The sequence below is a fragment of the Clarias gariepinus genome, chromosome 14 (genome assembly GCF_024256425.1).
Source record: "Clarias gariepinus isolate MV-2021 ecotype Netherlands chromosome 14, CGAR_prim_01v2, whole genome shotgun sequence".
NCBI lineage: Eukaryota > Metazoa > Chordata > Actinopteri > Siluriformes > Clariidae > Clarias > Clarias gariepinus.
The window spans coordinates 1541722-1565915 of NC_071113.1; the positions used below are offsets into that span (position 1 = coordinate 1541722).

Here is a 24194-nt window from a genome sequence, read left to right on the forward strand (position 1 = left end):
AAGACACAATCTAACCCGCATCCTATAAATACACACTCAGTAAGAAAGCTAAGCCAAGAAAGTGAGTACTCACAGTTTGATGACCGTAACCGAGGCGACATCGGGCAACTCAATGACTGAGCGTTGTACTGTGGTTTGTTTACTCCTTTTATACTTCCTGGTTTGCGACCGCATTACTTCCGGGTCCTAGTGCCGGTCGCGTCTTGAGTGTGCATGACAGTACCCCCCTGTCCAGGACCGGCTCCTGACGGTCCTGGGGTGGAGGATACCCGACGACGGTAGTCTCAAATGAGTTCGGGGTCGAGGATGAACCGGGCCGGAATCCAAGACCGTTCCTCATAAATCGAGGGTGATGCGGTATGGTCCTATGAAGCGAGGTGAAAGTTTCTTGGATTCCGTATGAAGATGAAGGTTCTTTGTGGATAACCATACCTTGTCACCTACTCTGTACAAGCGCCCCGGAGGGTGTCGACGACGGTGTTGAGTAGTGTATTAATGATTGGCCTGCTGGATCGCGAGGTTGGCTTGGTTCCAGAGCTGTTGACACCTACGGACCAACTGTTGGGCCAATGGTACGTCAACCTCCGGTTCTTGATGGGCAAACATCAGAGGTTGGAAACCATAGCATACCTCAAATTGGCTTAGGTTGGTGGCAGATGAGACATGCAGGTTGTGAGAAAGTTCTGCCCATATGAGGTAGCGGGCCCAGGAGCGCTGGCGATCAGCCACAAAACACCTTAGGTAGCACTCCAGTTGTTGGTTGGTCCGTTCCGTCTGACCATTAGTTTGAGGATGGTATCCAGATGACAGACTACTGGTGGAATTGATCAGACGGCAGAAGGCCTTCCAGAACCGGGCGGTGAACTGGGGCCCCCTGTCCGAGACGATGTCTTTGGGGAACCCATGCAGGCGGACTACGTGTTCCAGTGTTAGTTCAGCGGTGGTTTTGGCTGATAGGAGTCCGGTGAGGGCCACCACGTGCACTGCCTTGGAGAACCGGTCAACAATGGTGAGGATGGTGTCTTTCCCTTCGGAAACCGGCAGGCCCGTGATGAAATCCAGGGCGATGTACGTCCAGGGCCGTCGAGGAACGGGAAGTGGTTGGAGCTCTACCGAGGATGGTTGATCGATGTCCTTGGCCCTGGCACACACCGGGCACGCCTGAACGAACTCAATGACGTCCCTTCTCATTGAGGGCCACCAGAACGCCCGTTGGATGAATGAGAGGGTCCTCCGTGTCCCTTGGTGTCCGGCGACCAATGAGGAGTGGCCCCATTGGAGGACATCTGATCTTACATTCTGGGGTACGTAGAGTCGTCCAGGCAGCACGCCTGCCGGCCCGGTCTCTGCAGCCTGTGCCTGGCGGACCCTTGTCTCTAAGTTCCATTGAAGAGGTGCAATGATCCGGGAAGAGGGAATGACAGGCACGGGATCTGCCCGGTGAAGGTCTTCGTCGTACTGTCTTGATAGTGCGTCGGCCTTGGTGTTCTTGGACCCTGGGCGGTACGACAGATGGAAGTCGTACTGTTCAAAAAAGAGAGCCCACCGTGCCTGTCGTGGATTGACCTGCCTTAGGTTCCTGATGGTGATGAGGTTCTGGTGGTCAGTCCAGACGATAAACGGCTCACTGGCGCCCTGGAGCCAGTGACGCCATTCTCCATGGCCCACTTTATGCCCAGAAGTTCGCGGTCCCCTACCCCATATCGCTGCTGAGTGGGGTTGAATTTCTTGGAGAAGAAACCACACGGGTGTAGTTTCTGGACTGGACCTCATTGGGAGAGAACGTGCCGAAGCTCTGCCACCTCGCGGCGCAAGGCCGCGATGTCTTGGAAGCTCCGACGCAGAGTATCGAGCTCTCCGGTTAGCCGATTGATGAGCGTGGCATGCTGATCCACCACATCGCATAGGCGCGCATACTCCGCTGGGTTCACCGCGAAAGGCTCAGTCATTCTGTCAAGAACTAACCTGAGGTGACCAGAAGACGTAGCTTTAGCGGTTAGCCCTGTGTAGCGTGACTGGTAAACCCAAACGCGGAGTGACACGAATAGGCAGGATAATCACGCTGTTAAGTCTAAGGACTCTCACGATTGGGGAGTAAGGGAAAGACACAATCTAACTTGCGTCCTATAAATACACACTCAGTAAGAAAGCTAAGCCAAGAAAGTGAGTACTCACAGTTTGATGACCGTAACCGAGGCGACATCGGGCAACTCAATGACTGAGCGTTGTACTGTGGTTTGTTTACTCCTTTTATACCTTCTGGTTCGCGACCGCATTACTTCCGGGTCCTAGTGCCGGTCGCGTCTTGAGTGTGCATGACATCCAGCAAAAATAGAAAAGAATTCGATCTACTAAGCTTTAACAATAAATGTCCTCAGTTCCCAAACCCCTATTCTATCCATTACTCTAGGAACCATTGTATTCCAACAAGGGATCATGGAGGCCAATGGTGACCATTGTATTTATTCCCATTTGTATGACTATGGTAGGACGTCCGGTCAATACTCACACGCACATCCACACACTACTGGCAATTTAAGAACGCCAATTAGCCTAATGTGCATGTCTTTGGGTTGTGGGAGAAAACCGGAGTACCAGGAGGAAAGCCATCAAGCATGGGGAGAACATGCAAACTCCAGCACCTGGAGGTGCAAGGCAACAGTGCTAACCATTAAGCCCCCATATCCACATAAACACTTATTGAGTGTTGTTAATAGGAAAAGTGATGTAACACAGTGGTGAAAATACCCCTGTCCCAGCTCTTTTGGAATGTGTTGCAGGTATCAAATTCAAAATAAGTGAATATTTGCAAGAGACAATAAAGTTTGTCAGTGTGAACATTGTATATCTTGTCTTTGTGGTCTACATTAATAAATGAACATTATAAAAATATCTGTTTTTTTTGCAGGACTTGATTCTTCTGTTATTGCACATGTACTGACTTTTTATATATAATTCATAACATTTAGGCATTTGGCTGACAACATATTGTATACATTTTTATATATTTCCAACCATTGAAAGATTTCAGTCTCAGTCAATTCAATTCAAATGTTTGTATAATTTGTATAATGCTTTATCAATGGTCAGATAGAAGCTGTACAGAATTAAACAAAAAATATGGTAATGTGTATGAAATGTGTGAGAAAATATGTATGAAACAAATGAAATCACCAATAAAAGTTTGTGATCATTTGGTGCATCGTCCAGTTCATGAGTTGAAAAATATTTTGTTTTGTTTATAAATATGAAGGGTGTGGTTAAAAAAAAAAAAAAAAAAACTGCTGATGAGAATGAGACAGCTGTTTTTTTTTGCTGACTTGTCTTTTTTCACTAGGGGAAGATGATAAGGGATCTTCGTTCCCATGTCCTGTACGTTCATCGCCGTGTTATTGTAGTGTACATGTAAAAAAAAACATCAGCACTTTTTTTCCATTTAACAATATAAAACTTGAAATATTTTACATAGACGTTTTGGAGTGATAGAGTGTACCTTCAGCTGCCCACTCAACTTAAACTGGACTTAAATCTTGAAAGTGCTATTTTCCACATTTCACTGATAAAATACCAAAGTCTTACTGAATGACTAAAGGTCAGTACCGACATCATCTGTCATTTTATGTAACTTTATTTAAGTTATGTGGTCACCATAATGTGAATTTGTCACACAGGAACAACTCATTTAAAAATGCATAACAGTGATCTTAGAGACTACTTGAAATAAAAATAAAAATAGATTAATTAAAATTATGCAATAAATATAAGTAACTAAAAAAAACAAACACATACACAAAAGAAAACAGGAAATTCATATAATAAATGTAAAAAAATTGGAGGGAGGGGGGTTATAGGAGGGAGGGGACTTGGTGTATCATCAAATTCAAATTCAAATTTTATTTCTCACATACACAGTCACACACAGTACGAAATGTAGTGAAATGCTTACACGACCGCCAGTGACCTTAAAAAGAGACCTTAAAATGAGAAAGGTCTCTACAGCTTAAGAAAGGGAAGAAAGGGAAAAGTGGACAAGGAGAAAAGTGGACAAGGAGACTTGGTGGTGGAACAATGAAGTCCAGGAGTGTATACAGGGAAAGAGGCTAGCTAAGAAGAAGTGGGACACTGAGAGGACTGAAGAGAGTAGACACGAGTACAGGAAGGTGAAGGTAGAGGTGGCAAATGCCAAACAAAGAGCATATGAGGACTTGTATGCTACAGTAGATTGGACAGTAAGAAGGGAGAGGTGGATCTGTACAGGTTAGTGAGGCAGAAAGATAGGCAATGGGTATGGTTATGATTCTTTTCAAATAAAGATCAGCTGTTCTTTTTTATTAAATTTTTTAGATTTTTCTGGTCATCTTCAATGTTTCTTCACACTGCAGGTGCTTACAAAGTATGTACAGTATTGATTAGACAGGTATTAATCAAAAAAAGGTGTACAAAAGGCTTTCAGAAACATTAGATGTACCATAAAGCACTGTGGGGCAAAATAGATAAACTAAAGGCATTTTTTGTGGAAAAAAAAATGTAAGGAAAAAAAGAAGGAAAAAAAAAAAATATATATATATAAACATTTTTTTTTTTTTTTTTTAGCATGCAAGCCCAGCCAAAATGTGCTAAAATGGCTTATGGTCTAATGAAGTGACAATTGATCTTTTTGAGGCAGAATTTTGGAATAATTTGATTTAAAAATAAGATTGAATTAAGAATAAGAGAAATAAGAATAAGAAACAACACCCTGCATGGTGGTCACGACATTGTGCTATTATTCTGCTTTTCCTCAGTGTAGGTGCATGTTATTCACAAGTTCTGACGCGTGTCTTTAGTTACACAGTGTCACTGACGACATCAGACGTTTCGTTGATTTCTTTGTCTCTTGTTTATTTTCAACATCAAAAACAACGGTTGTTACAGTTTCTTGCATAAATCCACTGTAGTCACGACAAGTCGCTTGCTGTGTTCTGTAGCTTCGATAGATTACAGTTATAACAACTTATTTTACTGTATTCCTTTTAGCTTACTGTCTCACGGTCAAAAGCTTGTGTGCTCCACACCTTTCTGTATCCTTCCGTGTCTTAACAAGAACTACAACTAACGTGCGTGATAGACATGGAACTGCATAACTGTGGGATGATGTCACAGAACAACCCATGAAATGATGTCACAATACAAATTATATGTATGATACTTAATGCTTAATGCTTAACTAATAAACTGAAATAAGATAAACATAACAACAAATCACAAGAATGAAATATGGCCCTTACATTTCCAGCCCCTTCCTGACAGGCAGGAAGACTGGCAATTACACACATTTTTTGTTTTGTTGTTTTTTCTTTTTTTTACAATTGGGCCACGACATTTACTATTGGATTAAAATTTGAATTAACTTTCTTAACACTTTAGAATTAACTTTCTTAACACTTTAGACATTTGTTAACGGTTTAACTTAAGGTATTCATATCGCTGCGTACCAAATGAAAGGAACATGACTACTTTATAAGGTAATTAACAGTCCATTTCACATATGAGGCACAGCTTATCGATGGGTCTTTCCAGGGTACTGGTTTTAGTTTTGACCAGTACACGTCTCACAAGTCCTTTTTTATCAGGGAACACTTTCGTGATCCGTCCGACGACCCATGAATTTCTTGGAGAAGACTCATCAATTATTAGAACTACGTCTCCAATCGAGAGGTTTTTTCTCACCTGAGACCATTTTTGGCGCTCCTGAAGCAAGGGCAAGTATTCACGCACCCATCGCTTCCAGAATAGGTCGGCAAGGTACTGAATTTGCTTCCACTTGCGACGTGCGTAAATGTCCTCTTTTTTGAAAAGACCAGGAGGCAAGTTTGGCTGTTTTTTCATCAGCAGCAGGTGGTTGGGTGTCAGGGGCTCCAGGTCTGTGGGATCGTCTGTAGTGGTGGTAAGGGGACGGTCATTTATTATAGCTTCCACCTCACACAGGAATGTGTGCAAGCTCTCATCGTTTAGTGTTTGTTCTTTTAGTACGGACCTCAAGATTTTTTTAACTGACCTTATCTGCCTTTCCCATATTCCACCGAAGTGAGACCCAGCAGGAGGATTAAATATCCACTGTATCCCCTTTTGCATTAGGACGCCTTCAATTTTTGACTGATTCCACTGTTGGATTGCTTTACGCAATTCAGTCTCAGCGCCTATGAAGTTTGTTCCATTATCACTTCTCATAACTGACACCTGGCCTCTTCTGCACATGAAGCGTCGAATAGCATTTAAGCAGGAGTCTGTATCTAATGACTGCGCGACTTTAATGTGCACGGCTCTTGTTGTCAGACAAGTAAACAATACACCATATCTTTTAACATTACTTCTACCCCGTTTGACCTCGAAGGGTCCAAAATAGTCTACCCCTACGTTAGTGAACGGTGGGTGATCTGGTGTTATTCTATCGCGTAGCAGTTCTGACATTTTTTGTTCACTATTCTTCGCTCTGATCTTTCTGCATGTCACACAACTGGACAGAAACTTTCTCACAAGGGAATTTGCTGTCGGAATCCAGTATTTCTGCCGCAATTTTGAAAGCATATAATTCCGACCTGTTCGTGAGTGTTTCTTAAGATTAGGGTTGTAATGTGTGAGTCTTTGGGTATAATGACAGGGTGTTTTGCATGCTCAGGCATTGCAGACCTACCAAGACGTCCTCCAACTCTTAGCACTCCATCCTGCAGTACTGGATCTAGTTTGGAGAGACAACTGTTTCCTTTTACGGAAGCATTACCCTTTTGTAACATGGAAATTTCGTCTTTGAATTTTTGGTTTTGAACAAACTTAATGACTTCGTTTTCTGCCCTTGATAAGTCCTTAATTGTTAGAGACTTATGGTTTTCTGTTATTGAGTTGTTTGCCTGTCCCTTGATCCTTTTTGTTGTCTGTTTTAGCATATCTTTAACGCAAAGAATCCAGGCAACGGATCTTTTTAACTTATACCAGTCAGAGTGATAGTTAATCAGTTTACTCACGGCATCTGTGCTCTCTGTAGTTTTTACGAGATTCACTAAGGCTGAGTGTTTAATCTCAATGTCATCCTCTTTCGTCGACAGATCGTGAATGTTTTCAGGCCATTTACTCTCTGGTGTTTTAAGAAAGGGGGGACCATGGATCCAATTGTTGTTTTTCATGAATTTTTCACAGGAAACTCCTCTGGAAGCAGCGTCAGCTGGGTTTTTTGAAGTGTTGACGTACCTCCACTGCTGTGGCTTGGTTAACTCTCGTATGATGGAGATCCTGATAGCGACAAAGGTTTTAAAGCGAAGTTTTTCATTAACAATGTATCTCAAGACAGTTGTGCTGTCGGTCCAAAACACAGAGTCCAGCAGTTCTATTTCCAGTTGACCTTTCAACATTTTGTCGTTGTTTACGGCAACCACTGCCGCTGTCAGTTCCATTCGGGGGATAGTAGTTTGTTTCAAGGGCGCTACGCGAGAATTCCCCATCATGAATGCACAGTGTGTGAGTCCATCAGCATTTACTAACCTAATATACGAGACAACTCCATATCCCATTTCACTTGCATCTGAGAAGTGGTGAAGTTGTGCTGTAGTTGTGACTCCAAAGTCAACTGGTTTTACGCATCTTGCTACACTAAACTCAGACAATTGATGCAACTCGTGTAGCCAGGCTCTCCATCGTTTTATAAATTGTTCGGGAATGTCATCGTCCCAAGCGAGTCTCTCTTTACATAACTGCTGCATTAAGATCTTAGCTGGCAGTATGACTGGTGCAAGGAAGCCTAAGGGGTCATAAATTGAACTAGTGACTGACAAGATTCCTCTTCTAGTCACAGGCCGCTCTTTTAAACTAATCTTGAACTTGAGCGTGTCTGAATTAACACACCACAGCACCCCTAGAGCTCTCTCAACAGGGAGTACGTCTTTACTCAAATCTAAGTCCCTCATGTCTTTAATTCTCTCACCCTCAGGGATGGAAGCTAGCAATGTACGACTATTACTTGCCCACTTGGTAAGGTAAAACCCTCCACTTGCGCACAGTTTGGTGAGATTACTATATAGCGCAACTGCTTGGCTATGACTAGAGACAGACTTCAAGCAGTCGTCTACATAAAAGTTTTTAAGTACTGTGTTGACTGCCTCGGCAGATGCATTGCTGCAGTTTTCTTCTGCTGTTTTCCTAAGGGCGAAGTTAGCTACACTTGGAGATGATTTTGCACCAAACAAATGAACAACCATTTTATACTCAACCAAGTCCTGACTCATGTCTCCATTCGGCCACCACAGGAAACGCAACAAGTCTGTGTCCTTTTCCGGAACTCTGACCTGATAGTACATGGCTTCCACATCTGCCATCATGGCAACGTCTTCTTGTCTAAAGCGTGCGAGCACCCCAATGAGTGAGTTTGTCAGGTCGGGTCCCTGCAGAAGCTCGCTATTTAATGATATTCCCTGATAGCTGGCAGCACAGTCAAAGACTACCCTTAGCTTTTTCTTTTGAGGATGGTACACACCATGGTGAGGTATGTACCACACTTGCCCGTCTTGTCGACTTAGGTGGGGTGTGGGGACCTTGACTGCGTGACCCTTTTCAAACATGTCGTTCATGAAGTTTAGATACTCTTTGTGAAAGGAGCGGTTATGCTTAAACTTCCGTTTGAGGTTCAGTGTGCGCTGCATGGCTACGCTTCGGTTATTGGGCATTTGAATAGCTGCTTTCTTAAATGGGAGACCGATGTAGAAGTGATTATCGGTAAATTGCAGGGAGTTAGTTACAGAGTCTAAAAACTGATAGTCCTCTTGTGACAACTCAGCTTTGTCATCACAGTTCCGTTCAGGAAAATCATGGTTGTACTGTTGTATCAGCATTTGTTCCACACTTTCGATGGAGACTCTGTTGACTGCAACGCTCACTTGCTCATTGTCACATGTGCCTTCCTCGACTGACTCTCGAAGAGGTCCATTTATGGTCCATCCGAGAGCAGTCTTTACTGCATATGGCCCATTGTGCCTGCTGTTAATTACTCGCCATGGTTCTAGGAGCCTGTGCTCTTTGTTACCTATGAGAATTTCAACTCCAGCATTAATGTAAGGCAGTTTTACTTCGCTGAGGTATGGCCACTTATCAATGTCGTGCTGTTGTGGAATATTTTCCACTGAGACTGGGATACTCTTTTGTGTGAACACTTTGGGGAGTTCAACAAAGGTGTTTTCTTCCAGACTGCTAACCTCTAGGTCAGTAAGCACGTAACTTTCTACTTGTTTTCTCGCGTTCATGGTGCTTAACATGATGTCAATTTTTTTACCTTGTACGTTTAATCGCCTTGCTAATGACTCTGTACAAAAGGTAGCAGAGCTACCTGGGTCCATAAAGGCGTATACTTTTACTGTCTTGTTGCCTTTCTTGGACTTTATTTTAACAGGTACTATGGAGAGGATACAGTCATCTCCCGCCTCGATACACGCACTCGTTTCGTGACTCGCTGCAACAGGCAATGTTTGAACTGGTTCGGTTTCGTCAGCCTTTGCGATCGCTTGAGCTGTGTCTTTTGCTGCAATGTGTAGCATGCGAGGATGTTTCTTTGAGCACAACTGACATGTAATTTTCTTCGTGCAGTCTTTGCTTAAGTGTCCTTTTACTAAACAGCCAAAGCAGAATCCATTCTTTTTTAAAAAGTCCAATTTGACCTTATATGTCTCATTGTTAAATTGGTGGCATTCATCTAGGGTATGATCTTGCTCACAGGATGCACAAGGTTTAGTAAAGGCACTAATAACTAATGCACCACTACTCTTTACTGTAATTGAGTCTCTATGATTTTTACCAACCTGTTTTACGCCGGTCGCAAAGCTGCTGCCCCTCTTTTCTTCAATTTTTTGCTTAAATCCTGGAGCGGATTTGCTGCTGTGTTTTTTACCACTAGTCGAAACGTTCAGATCTCCAAAAAGTGGGTTGGACATTACCTTTGCTTCTCGTTCTACGAATTTCATCAGCTGCACAAACTTAGCTCTTTCCTGATTGCGCTCCTCGTACTTGTATACGTGGCTTCTCCATTTTTCACGCAATTTGTAGGGCAGTTTTGAGGCAACACCTCTCAAATTGGTAGCATTGTCTAGCTCATCCATGTAATCGATGCTTGACATGGTATTGTAACATTTTACTAGGAACAGGGAGAAAGTTTTTAGCGACTTTCCGTCCTCTGACTTTATTTCCGGCCAGTTGAGTGCCTTTTGCATCAGCGTTGTAGCGATTATTGTCTATTTCCGAAATTGTCATGTAACAGTTTCATAGCCTCTGCGTAACCACGATGTTCTGGCATGAGCTGGCAGCTTCTCACTAGGTCCTTAGGCTGTCCTTCAGTATACTGCTCGAGAAAGAACAGCCTTTCATGATTGCTATCAGTTTTGGTTTCGATGGCATGTTTAAAAGCTCTTACGAAGGACGTGAACTCAAGAGGGTCACCATAGAATGGAGGAACGTTGCACGGAGGTAAGGAATGTTGCCTCTGACTCTTTGCAAACATTTCTGTAAGATTTGCCTGAAGTGGCATCCTACCCTGAGGCTCCACTATGTCAGTGTTGTAAAGTGAGTGTTCGTTACCTTGGGTGGGCCGTTCCATTAGGGTGCTTGACATTATGGGTTTGGCACTTACTGGCATGCTTAAGTGGGTTGCTCGGAGGCGTGATGGCAGCTCGAGGTATTCCGTTGCCGAACTGTGGTTGCAGTGGTCGTTTTGCTCTGGTTCCGGGGGGCATGCACCACTCGTTTCGACGACCACGCTCCGTCTGGCAGGATGTTGTTTTTTGCGGTTCTGGTAAGAATTTAGTTCAGCATCGGCCATTGCAAGCGCCGTTTCCCTCTTCCTCAACCTTTAATCGTGCTTTCACCAGCTCCAGCGCCTGCCGATCTCTCAAAGTTGCTGCTTTAGCCAGCAAAGCTGCTCTGTTGGCTTCTGCCTTTTTTAGTCAAGCTTCGGATGCTGCTGACGTTAAGGACCTCTTGGATGCTGCTGACGTTACGCTTCCGTGCCTTTGGGGGGCGGGCGTCTTACGCTCCGCCATTGACACACTGTCGTTTGGCGAAACTCCATCGTCACCTGTTTGAGACAACTTAAAGCGATTACTAGTGTCCGCGATCCACGACTCCACTCTTACCATGAATTCTGGGCAGCGCGTTAATCTAGGGTGAAACCAGTGGTGCTGATCGGTTTCACGCTCTTCGTCCTTTGCGCACGATCGCACTGTTACATTACTTTCAATAAAGTCATTTAGCAGCGCTTTGTATTGGCGGCGCTTGGCTTTAACGTCATGCAAATTACAAGCATTGTCCATAAGCGCCTCTAGTTCATTGTATAATACAGTCAACTGACTCCACTTGCCTTCTCTGGCGCTCTTCAGTTCGTCGAGCACCATCACCTGCTCAGATTCGGCGATAGCGGCGTTGTCCTCGCCGTGTGACATGGTGAAGTTTAAGGCAGGCAAGTCCTCTTCTCGCTTTCGGTTTCGGTTGATGCGCGTTTTTGAAGTCGCACGCGCGCTCTTCAAAATCTTAAATCACTTATCTTCATTTCTGCGGCGGAGCCAAGCTTTTGACTTTAATGTAGGTGCATGTTATTCACAAGTTCTGACGCGTGTCTTTAGTTACACAGTGTCACTGACGACATCAGACGTTTCGTTGATTTCTTTGTCTCTTGTTTATTTTCAACATCAAAAACAACGGTTGTTACAGTTTCTAGCACAAATCCACTGTAGTCACGACAAGTCGCTTGCTGTGTTCTGTAGCTTCGATAGATTACAGTTATAACAACTTATTTTATTGTATTCCTTTTAGCTTACTGTCTCACGGTCAAAAGCTTGTGTGCTCCACACCTTTCTGTATCCTTCCGTGTCTTAACAAGAACTACAACTAACGTGCGTGATAGACATGGAACTGCATAACTGTGGGATGATGTCACAGAACAACCCATGAAATTATGTCACAATACAAATTATATGTATGATACTTAATGCTTAATGCTTAACTAATAAACTGAAATAAGATAAACATAACAACAAATCACAAGAATGAAATATGGCCCTTACACTCAGCTTCGATTGGGACTCTAGTCAAGACACAGATAGCTCCAAAAATCATTCTAGTGCATGGCTCAAAACGTGCAGGCCTGTGTTATATATCGGAAGGTGAATTCAAATGTTAGATTCCAATACCAACAACACAAAATAAAAGCTAATGCTTCTGTACACAAAGATCAGATTTTTTGAATGATCCAGTCAAAGCAAGGATCTAAATCTGGAGCACTTTTGAAAGTAAGAGTTGAATAAAATTACCAGATGAAATTTTCTAAATGGGTAAACACATACCTATAAATTTGTGTTGAAAAGAAAATAAGCTTCAAGAAAGTGTTAGAGAGTAATACTGACTGTTTGTCCTTATTCTCTCTGATACATTTTTCATTTGTTTTTCATTACAATTTTGGTGTTTTCTATTTCATATTACAAGCTGGTTAAAACCTTTGTTTGTTTATGATACCTCTTAATATCGTATCCAATGTCACTATGTGGCAAAAAGTATTTGGAAACCCATACATTCTTCATCAAAAATATAAGACAACTGGAGGGGGTGAGGAAAATTATCTAGAAATCCCACACACCATGTTATAAGGAATTGGGTAGAAAAATTGGTAGATTGTGGCTGTAATGATTCACAAGGGCAGCAGAAGAACTTTTTATGTACTGCTTCAGGTAGAAAGTGTTTTTCTTTTATTTTGAATTGGAAAAACAATCAGAACACATTTAACCAGGTAAGCAGGTAATTCAGAAGGTTTCACAAACTTGTAGAACTATAGTTCACTTCTTTATTATCCAATTATTACTAAATAATCACTAATTATCAAACAATGCTTTAGATAAATAATATATTTGCTTATTGGCATTTGTTTATGACAATCTTCTACATATTGTCAAGTATCCAAACTTCCTCCACTTTTCCTGTAGGACCTTTCTAAACCTTTCTGTCATTAGGACATAAAACACAGTGTTTATTAAACTGTGAGAAAATACTGTTGGCCATGATATTATGAACACTGCCTCGATGTAGACTTTTGTACACTGTCCCAATCCAGTACGTTGTGATGCAAGGAACGTATTCCTCATCACGCGATATGGCATGTAAAGCACTAACAACATGACAACTGCAAACTTCAAGATGTTCACTGTCCTTTGGAAGAATGTCCCAAGCACTTCCTCTCTCTTCCTGAACAAAGAAATCATCTTGCGTGTTAAAAGAAACAAGGTCAGTAATGGCAGCACATATGCTATGGTGATAAGTAACAAGCTGAAGTTTAGAAAAGCATGGGTGAGTTTATGTTGCCGAAATCATGGCACTTGGTCTAGTTAGTTGTACTTAGGTCATTCATAAAAAGCATGATTAGATTAATCTCAATTGTCACCCAAATCCAGTTCAGGAAACTGATGAACAATGAGGGAGGGGGGGGGAGATCAACTGCAGTTTAATTCCATGTACAAATATTTACAAACATGGTATTATCTTTAGGAGCCAACAATGCCAAAAATAATAAACCGAAGCCACTAACTAGAGTCACAAAAGTCTAAATAACCTAACAACAAAACATACCAAAATACATCAACTTATAACTCCCTAACTAGCATAACTAGGAGAAAGGGGGGGGCAAAAAGGGCGTTGACTCCCTACTTACCAATATATACAGAATGATAATTACACAGTATACAAAGTTTTGTACAAAGGGCAATAACAAAAATCGAGGTCGAAAAGGGCAGCAAAAGTTGATACACAATAAGTCCAATATAAACAAGCAAAACACCATAACAAGTCATGCAGTTGTCTTTCGAGCAGCAGGCAGGAACGCGTTTAAATACTGCTGCACAAAGTGCTAGTCCAATGGCAACACAGGAGGCGGGAGTAAGGCACACAGGTTCAGGAAGTGCTTGTCCAATGGAGGTACAAGAGGCTTGAGTAAGGCACACACCACTGACTGATCCTCCAATCAGCACCCCACTCCATGGTAGAGGCCAATTAACCAATTAAACCTGCTTTAAAAAAACACGGAAAATAATATAAAATGTATATATATATATATAGACGTAACACACCCAAAGCATGAAAAGAACACTGCTTTTGTAATATAAATCCTGATTTACCATTTTAATTCGATAACAGAGACATTCATACTATTATTTTTTTTAAATCAGGCTTCAGGGTGTAATACAGTAGTTGATCAATTGGAATGGTTATTACCGTCGCGCTCACCGCCGCGTAAAAACGTCAGCGGCCAAAATAAATCAGTTGAATTTCAAAGTCATTCGTAAAATGGCCGCCAGGTGGCGCAAAGTGACATTTTCGCTCGTTGCCGTAAATACAACAGTGACCGTTATACAGCGTATCTCTGTATCGGTTTATTGTTATTTAAATTCTGGATTATTTCAGGTACTTTAAACACATTGTTGGGTTACTCATGTTGGCTCATATGAGATGTAGTTTACAAATGAACACCAGGTTGGGTTATTTTGACCCAACAACTGGTTTATTCATTATTCTTTCCTTTCTCCAAATATCAGCCTGCAAAATGTTTGAAATATTACTGTTTATTGTGTCACAAGTGTAGTTTTAAGAGTTGTTTAGGCAGGAATGCGTGTGTATACAGCTCAAAACCTCCATCAGTTATTAAAGATAGCGGCTATTTAGAAAACATGCCCAGTGATTTCGGAGCTTCAGGAAATCTCCCGGCGCTCTGCGCATAACACCGGGCCAACTCATGTCGGAAAGAATTTATAAACGGTTTCTAAACGTGGGCTATTGTTTTTTTTACTTATAATATTTGTTAATTTAATTTAATTTAAATGAGGTTTGGGCTCAGGACTTCGATTCGGCATCGTGATTCTCCTCTTTAATTTACTCCATAGTTTTAATCAGCGCTCAGCCGCATGCATGGAGTTTTCCAGAGCGCACCGGCAGAAGTAGACTAATGATTATGAACGCGTCGGGAAAACAGCAAGCAGACTGACTCTGACCATTTAAAAAAAACGTTTGAGTTCATTTTCTGACGTGCTCAAGTTCACCAAAAACAATACAGAACAGCGCAGCTTACAACACTTACAAAATCACAACACTTACAAAATCACAACGTTTTTTCGTTATTGTGAGTGCGCTTAAATAAAAGTTGAGTCTTATAAAGGCATGTAGTCTTATATAGTTTTATTATATAGTTTTTGCACATTAATCTGACACAGTTTTTTCAGCCTGTCACGGCGTGCGCCCAAATCAATATCGCTCCTCGCTCACTAGTTAGGCGGCCTCCCCTTCAGACATGCGAAGCAGCGGGACCGCAGAATTACAGATGACTGGTGAGCTATCGTTGCTATCGTTGCCCGGGCTTGCACCCTGCGCTATAAAATACTCTGGGTTTGTTGGGCTACAGTGGATTTTACTACGCGCTGTGTATGCAGCGCGCGTGCAACAACGCGGAAGTGCGGCATGCAAGCAGGGCAAATGGAACCCGCCCCACGGACTTCAAAGGAGCGAGAGGTGGGAGGGGGGCGGTACGGCCATCCGCGGAGAGCAGAGTCAGCGCGAGCAGACGGATGGCCATTGCACCATCACCAGCCGTGCCTTATTCCGTCATGTCATGTGGGCATTATAAGCTTTGTATTGAAAACTTCTAACTAAAAAGTGGCAGCAGGCACGCCTAAAAATAGACGCAGGTTATTTTTTTAATAGTCTAAATAAAAACCCTCCGATTTAATTTCCTATAGTCTAACCAGCGCTCAACCGCACGCATAGTTTTCCCGAGCGCTAGGAATTTTTTTGTGCTAAATAATGTTTATGCAGTATAAGAATTCCTATTAATCCTGGGTTGTTCTTCTAGTGTCACTATAGTGCTTTACAATGCCAGACAACATTCAAATACAAATTATTCACCCTCCCCAGGTGTGAATCGGCTGTTCTCACCTATACGTTCAGAGGAACTGAAATGCACTTCTCCCCACTTTAAAAACCTCTTGAATCTGAGGCTGACTTTCAGTGATTTCAATTTGTGTAATTTTAATCTCCTGGATTCTAGATTCTAAAGTTGACATTGTTACCTTTTTTAATCATTGGAATGGAAGAACTTGTTATTTTCCTTATGATAGCATAAATTGCATTGTTTTTAATCAGTCTATACACAATAATATTCTTTGGTATTTTTATTTATTATTATTTTTTTAAACGGGTATGGGGGCTATCTTGGTTCAATAATCTCCGTGCCTGGTTTAGGTTTAGTATTTAGTGCGCATCTGTTATATTACAACTATCATAACAATCAAATACCTTTTATTGGGGGTTAAGTGACTGATGTGCCTAACATTTTTCAGCTGAGCCTTTGTTTCACTGAAAACGACCGCGACACCCCTCTCTCTCTCTCACACACACACACACACACACAGAGCCGACCAAATCATTAGCACGTCCCTCCCCCAAACAGCACAGACATTTACTTTATATCCATTTACTTACACCTGAACTGAGTTGTTTGAGTAACATGGGTCGAACCCGTTACAAATCATAACAGTCTCCTGCATTTCATTCTTATAATAACGCAAAAACACAAGCGGGGCTGAAAGACCGACATCTGCTGACGCAGTAGAACGTCCTAACACTGTTTTAATTTTATGGTCATTTATTTCAGTTAATAAATCTACTATAAATTTAAAGAACACAAGAAATAGGATGACACAAATCCATACACGCTTTTTTTTCTAATTACAAGTGATAAAATCTAAAGGCTCACTGTGTTAACATTTATTGTGCTTAAATTTGATCCTAATAAGATTTGATTTAATTTGAATTTTAGAACAGTGGCAGCTGGAACACCTAAAATAGATGCAGGATTATTTTTTTATAATCTAAATAAAAATGCTTTTTTAAACGTGGGCTATTGTTATTTACATGCAATATTTGTTACTTTAATTTAAATGGGGTTTGGTCTCCGGAATGTTGAGCCTCAGGATCCTCTTCTTTACTTTCCTACGTAGAATCAGCGCTTAATCGCACGCATTAAGTTTTGTAAATTCGTTTAATGTTTAATAGTAAATAATGACCCCCGTTGCGCTGTACCACCGCTCGGAAAACCTTATGAAATACAAGTTTAGGACAATTATGATGATCTGCCACGGCGTGCGCGTGTGATGGGTGTACGCCCAAATCTACTATAACTACTCCCTCACTCCGTAGGCTCCCTGAATAGGCGGCAAAAGGAACGGGGCCGCCTATTTGTGCCGGCTGGCGATAATTAACGTTAATATGATCTCGGGCTTGCTCCGCATTATAAAAGCAAGGCGCGGAGGTTTGTCTGAGGTCTGGGAAGTACGTGATGTAATAAAGAATATAAAAAAAAGCATGTCAGTGGGGAGATGTGACGCGGGCCCAGGCGCTTTAAACAAGGACACTAGAATTCCGCCCTTTGATCTCCGCGCTGAGGACAGTGCGAGAAAAAGCTGCGCGAGCTCCCGCGGCATCTTCACTCCCGCACCGTGCCCGCCCTCGCAGCCCCGCTGCCGAAGAGGAAAAGTGTGGTTAGGTTTTTGCGTCAGCGAGAACTCGCGCCGGCCATCGACAGCGGGAGAAGCGCCGTCACGAGGGAGCGTGCAGGAGCGCTGCCTCCGCGTGCTCAGTTCTGCCACTCGCACCAACACTTAGCATCAGCTGTGTGCCCGCATGCCAGTGTGGCACAGCCCCCGGAACTGCACATGCACAACCTTTATCCCATTCTTTCCATTCTCCCTCCTTCAACACTTTCCTTCTCCATTTTACCTAAATAAATTACCCTTTTCCCGTAAGACCTCGCCTCGTGTCCGTGCTTTATGGTGCCGCCCGTGCAACATGGGTCGAACCTGTTACAGATCATAACAGTCTACTGCATTTCATTCTTATAATAACGCACAAACACAAGCGGGGCTGAATGACCAACATCAGCTGACGCAGTAGAACGTCCTGACAATGTTATAATTTTATGGTCATTTATTTCAGTTAATAAATCTACTATAAATTTAAAGAACACAAGATATAAGATGACACAAAACCCTACACGCGTCTTTTCTAATTACACGTGATAAAATCCAAAGGCTCACTGTATTAACATTTATTTTGTTTAAATTTGATCCTAATAAGATTTAATTTAATTTAAATTCTACATTTGTATCGTCATTTTAGTTCTGTGATTATAAATTTGTTTAACTACAATGTTTTACTTGATTTTATCCGCTACTACGTGCAGTTCTAAAACTCCGTGTCTCATTAATCCAGCAGAGAATGAACTAAGGCATGAGGCGTCAGTCTGTAGTTATATAGCGCCACTTAACGGTAAAAGCCAGCAAACGCACAAAGCCAAACGGTACCGCCGAGCGCGGCGACGGTAGGACCTACATTCCGATTGATTAACCACTGTATGTGTAATGGGTGCTGTGTGTGGGCTTTGAGAAACGTATAGCGACAGATGTGATCAGGTGGGAAAAGGTCTTTTAATAAAGGAAGGTAGAACAAACACTTACATGAGGTAAATAAGGGATAGCAACACGGGATCTAAACTGTACAATAACTAAACTAAGGCAGGGAGCTACACTAAGGCAGGGAGCTACACTAAGGCAGGGGCCTACACTAAACACAACCGGCTAAACATGAACTAAACAAAACAGACTAAACATGAACTCAACACAGGCTAGGAAATAACATGACAAACTAGGAACAAAACATGACAGTACATAAACAAAACTAAACCAAGAACACAAACCAGGAGCTAGGGAAGTGGCATGACACCAAGAACATGGAAAGATAACACCCACTTAACTTAACTGAAGTTAATACAACAGATGCCAAACAAAGGAAACTAAACTCAGAGACTATTTATAACAAACGTAATTAACTAACCTCGGTTCAGGTGTGCTCCCATCACCTGACCGAGGTGCACTCTGGGAACTGAAGTTTCAATGACAAACAAAGGAAAAACAAAAGAAAACAAAATGGAGTCTGGGAGCATTGCGCCCTCTGGTGGCTAACCGTGACATTACCCCCCCTCCAAGGGCGCTACACAGGGCACCCTCCCCAAAGTCTGTTGTCGGTCCTCCCGACAGAGAGGCTGCAGCCCGAGTTCCCTGGGCAGGGTGGCAGGGTGGGCATTGAAGCTGTGTCGTGGCCAGGTCCGGGCGGAGACGGAGGCGGAGCTGGGTCGCCGGGCGGAGCCGGAGCTGGGTCGCCGGGCAGAGGTCGTCAGCAAAACAGGGAGGTGACTCGACGTCGACGCAAGGCGGAGGAGAAACAGCTGGATTGCATGACAAAGGCTCGCCGCTGTCGAGGCCGACGACGCAGGGCAGAGGCGGCAGTACGATGTCGTCCAGGCCGACGAAGTAGGGCAGCGGGGGAAGCTTGCCGAAGCTGGACAGAGGCGGCTCTGGTTCATGCCTGTCGGGGTTCTCGAAGCCCTCCACTGGGCTCTCTGGGAGACTGGAGCCCTCCACTGGGCTCTCTGGGAGACTCGCTCCCCTCGCTCCTGCGTGCTCCACACTGTTCCATCGGATGGCAAGCCGACTACCCACGAGGTCAGCTTGCCCCGACGTCATGATCATAGCCCCCCCCCCCAAAAAAAAAATTATCCAGGGGAGGCCCCTCCGCTATACTACTTTTTTGGTCTGGCATTCTGTAACGGGTGCTGTGTGTGGGCTTTGAGAAACCTATAGCGACAGAGGTGATCAGGTGGGAAAAGGTCTTTTAATAAAGGAAGATAGAACAAACACTTACATGAGGTAAATAAGGGATAGCAACACGGGATCTAAACTGTACAATAACTAAACTAAGGCAGGGAGCTACACTAAGACAGGGAGCTACACTAAGACAGGGAGCTACACTAAGACAGGTGACAATATGCTAATCCAGTGACAATATGCTAATCCAGCCATACCTGTGTATGATCAAGCGCATTTGTGACGGTAGCATTACTGTTGCTCTGGACTGCACAGTGATTGGGTAGAGTAGAGTAGAGCTACACAAAAAGAGTAAAGAACATTTGCAATATTCTATCTATATATACATATAAAAATATATATATATATTCGCGTTCCTGCTGCCAAAGAGGAAAAGGCAGTGAGGAGGACTGCGTTAAGGCCCCGATCCCAGTCAGGAAAGCCGCCAAGCCAATGGACGTGCCCGCTCAGTGAGAAGAACCGTTTAGGGAGTGTGCAGGAGCGCTGCCTCCGCGTGCTCCATTCTGCCACTCTGCCTACTGCTACCGTTCGCCAGCTGCGTGCTCACATGCCAGCTAGCCACTGCCATGGACCTGCACCTTTTCACTTCTTTCCTATTTTTTCTTTCCATCCTCCCTCCTTTAACTCTTGTCTTCCCCATAAATTCTAAATAAAATTATCCTTTTTTTCATTACGACCTCGCCTCATGTCCATGCTTCATTGTGCCATCCGTGCACATAGGGTCGAACCCGTTACAATACATTACAGCAATTTTTAACTGTGTTACAAATACATGAGTAATATATTATGAATATACAGTATTCTTATTGAAGAATTCCAAATGCTAAAGAGTACACTTGGTGGTTAAACGTACAAACGTACTTTATTATATCATAAAGTACACAAAGTCTTCTATACTACTCTATTGCAAATGTGTTACCAGTACACTAAAGATGTTTAGGACCATTTACAAATACTAAACGCATTTTCTACACTATAACATGTTTTTAAAACACTTTACATCAGTAATATAGAGGCAGATTTTATCCATAAGTTCATCAACTTTAATTTGGAAGGTTGCAAAATAAAAAAAATAAAAAACAGTCCTATGATTTCTTTATGTTCAACAAAACTTTAGGTTGTCTCACAAACACTCAAACAGAATTATAAACTGTTTGAACAAAGACAGATAGTAGTATTAGAGTATACTGTATTAGTTTAAACCTGGTGTTGATTCTACAGTAGCTGTTACACAGAGACTCAGGCTGAGAGTTATGGAGCATTATACTAGAAGTAAAGTACATAAGATTTAGTTATAACACATTAGACAATACATTATATAGTTCAAATTATGTAGTTAATTACTAACTACCTAATGAAAACCATGAAATTTACCTTAAGATACGTTAAGATAACGATATAAACTAACGTACACAATAATGCAGCTCAAGCCGTGAAATTCAAATTAGAAGTGTGCCTGTCTCTAGTTTGATTGCCTGCTATCGCCCCTACTCTGTCAGGAAAATTCTGGTTGGCTGGAATAGTTGCATAGTTCTCACACTGCTGCAGTTCGTGCAAGCAGCTTTATAATATTGAGCCCACATAAGAGAGTTCAAACACACAAATTATCTTAAACGCGCAAAAGTGAGATTCAGTGTGCAAAAACAAGTCTGAAAGCACGCACACGCAAGAGGGTAAGTAGTGCACTAAATATAAGCATGAATTAGTACATTCAAATTTTACTGAAAATATACTGAGACTACCTTATATTATACTTATTACCCAATATTTATATAAAAATAATTAATACAAAATATAAAGTAAAATATATATTTTACTTATACATCATATATTTGCATGATGTCAGTATATATATATATATATATATATATATATATATATATATATATATATATACTGACATCATGCAAAGTATGTCTGTGCACCAGTTCTTGTTCTGAAAATGCAAATGAGTTTTTAATTCTGTGTCACTGAAATACGGTTAAACACATACACGCATTTCCTAAAAGGAACAAATGTCTATAAATAATGTATTATTCAGTGTTTGGACAAGATTTGTATTTATTTACTTATTAGTTTATTTTAAAGAACCAACTAAACAAACAGAACATTGTGGTGTAATATATATTAAATTATAAACAATTTACCATACCAAAAACAATAGTGGTTTATGCATTTTATTAGCATTTAATTCCTAGTAATTAAATCATTTCCACATGGACTATGATAATACACCATACATCACTGGGAGGTTAGGTTAAGTTTGGTTACTTTTTATATACCAGCATCTTGATTTATTTTATTTTTTTTCAGCAAAACGATAGCAGTCAGTTATTCTGGAGAATTAAAAAATGCACAAAAACAAAATAAAACACAACAAAACAATAACATGATACAAGTGCTCAAGGCTCCACCAGTCAGGACATATCATAAATTTAATTATAACAAAATATATAACAAACCCTATAATATACCCTCCCGCGCAAAAGTTGGGGATCAGTTGCAAAAGTCTTGTTTTTGTTTAGTGATTTATTTTCTAAATTCTACAACAATACTGGGGATTTCAAAACTATAAAATAACACATATGGAATTAGGTAATTACATAACAACAACAAAAACAACAGTTAGTTGTTATTTTAAGACACAGAGGTCGGCCTTTCTGTAATAGTTCTTGCAAGAACAGTATTGTGTCAAGTGCATTTGCAAAACCCGTCAAGCACCATAATGAAACTGTCTCTCATGAAGACCTTCCCAGGAAAGCGAGACTCAAACTGAGCTCTGCTGCAGAGGAGAAGTTCATTTAGAGTCACCAGCCTCAGAAATCACCAATTAACAACTACCTCAGATTAGAGCCGTTATGAAGCTTTACAGAGCAGAAGTAGCAGATATACATCTCAATATCAACTGTTCAGAGGAGATTATTGTGTGTATTTTGGATAAACACCTTCAGTATTGTTTTACAGTGTAGAAAGAAATTAAAATTAAGTTAGAAAGTGATCCCAAACGTTTGAGTGGTAGTGTAAATGAAAAATACTCTAAATAAATGGATAAATAATTAAATACCTAAATGGCTAAAAATTAATAATAGAACTACATGTTATTCAACACTGTTAAAACAGAGAAAACTGCTGTTTTTATATCGCTTTGTTCTGTGCCTTGGGACTAAAAACCTTTATTTCTTTTCTTGACTAATTTCTTGCTTTTACAGATGCATGACCAACCCATGCCACAAAAGAAATTGACAGACTGATTCATTAAGAGGGAGATAAAAACATGGTCATGGTCAATATGTGTGAGAGTTCCTTTAAACAATACAAGCGCTGGTAAACCCCTTTTACACCCAGATTTACAATTAGCTTCAAAGTTCAGTTTCTTAGTATTTAATAAGGGTTAGAAAGAAAAAAGGCCAGAAAAAACATTGCCCTTACCATCCAACATGCGATGTTGGAAATAATGTGCTGCTCAAATCATGTGTTTGCCTGTATTCAAATCTCATCATAACGTTTGCTGTGCCCCGTGTCTCTATTTATGCAAAATAATTTCCCTTGAGGAAACAACCCTAAAATAACCTCTGTCTTTTTCTGTCATTCTGGACAAGAAGAACAAATTATCAATTAAACAACAATAGTAACATCAACTTAAAAAACAACCATCATTATAGTTAGAAGGGGAAAGAATTATGCAGCTATAAATTTGCTGAATTTTTATTTCTGTATCACAGTTTTAACAATATCTATTGTTTTAATTATTATACATAAATATTTATTTAACTAGATTAAATCAGTATTCAACACATATAGTGGGATGTAAAATCTATTTGTCAATAAAAAGATATGTTTACGTTAATCGTGCTTTTACATGAAAGGAGCTCATAAATGATATGTTTAGACAAAAATATAATACATACAATAAAAAAACATCAGAATCAGAAAGAGTTTTATTGCCAAGTATGCTTGCACGTACAAGGAATTTGTTTTAGTGACAGAGCTTCCACAACAAAAAACAAATGACAAGACAAAACAGCACGACACCAAAAAAAAAAAAAAAAAAAAAAAGTTTGACATCAAATGGAGTAGGGTGTGACATACTTTTTTAAATAAGTTGTATAAATATCTGAAATCTGTGGTATTATACAATATATTGCACTGTGGTACTGTACACAATATTGCACATATATTTATTGACAGTTGATGTTTAACTGTTCATGAGGGAAATTGCCTGGGGAAAAAAACTGTTTTTGTGCCTGACTGTCCTAGTGTTAGGTGCTCTATAGCGTCGACCCGACGGCAAAACATGTATAAACACTACCGTTTAAAAGTTTGGGGTCACTTGCAAATTTCTTTGTTTTTGTTTAGTGATTTATTTTATACATTCTACAACAATACTGGGGATTTCAAAACTATAAAATAACACATATGGAATTAGGTAATTAC

The 24194-nt window shown here is 41.1% G+C and overlaps 1 pseudogene; it reads right to left on the reverse strand.

Annotated features, from left to right (window-relative positions):
• Positions 1-12926: 12926 nt before the first annotated feature.
• Positions 12927-19619, reverse strand: LOC128541243 (succinate receptor 1-like; annotated as a pseudogene).
• Positions 19620-24194: the final 4575 nt, after the last annotated feature.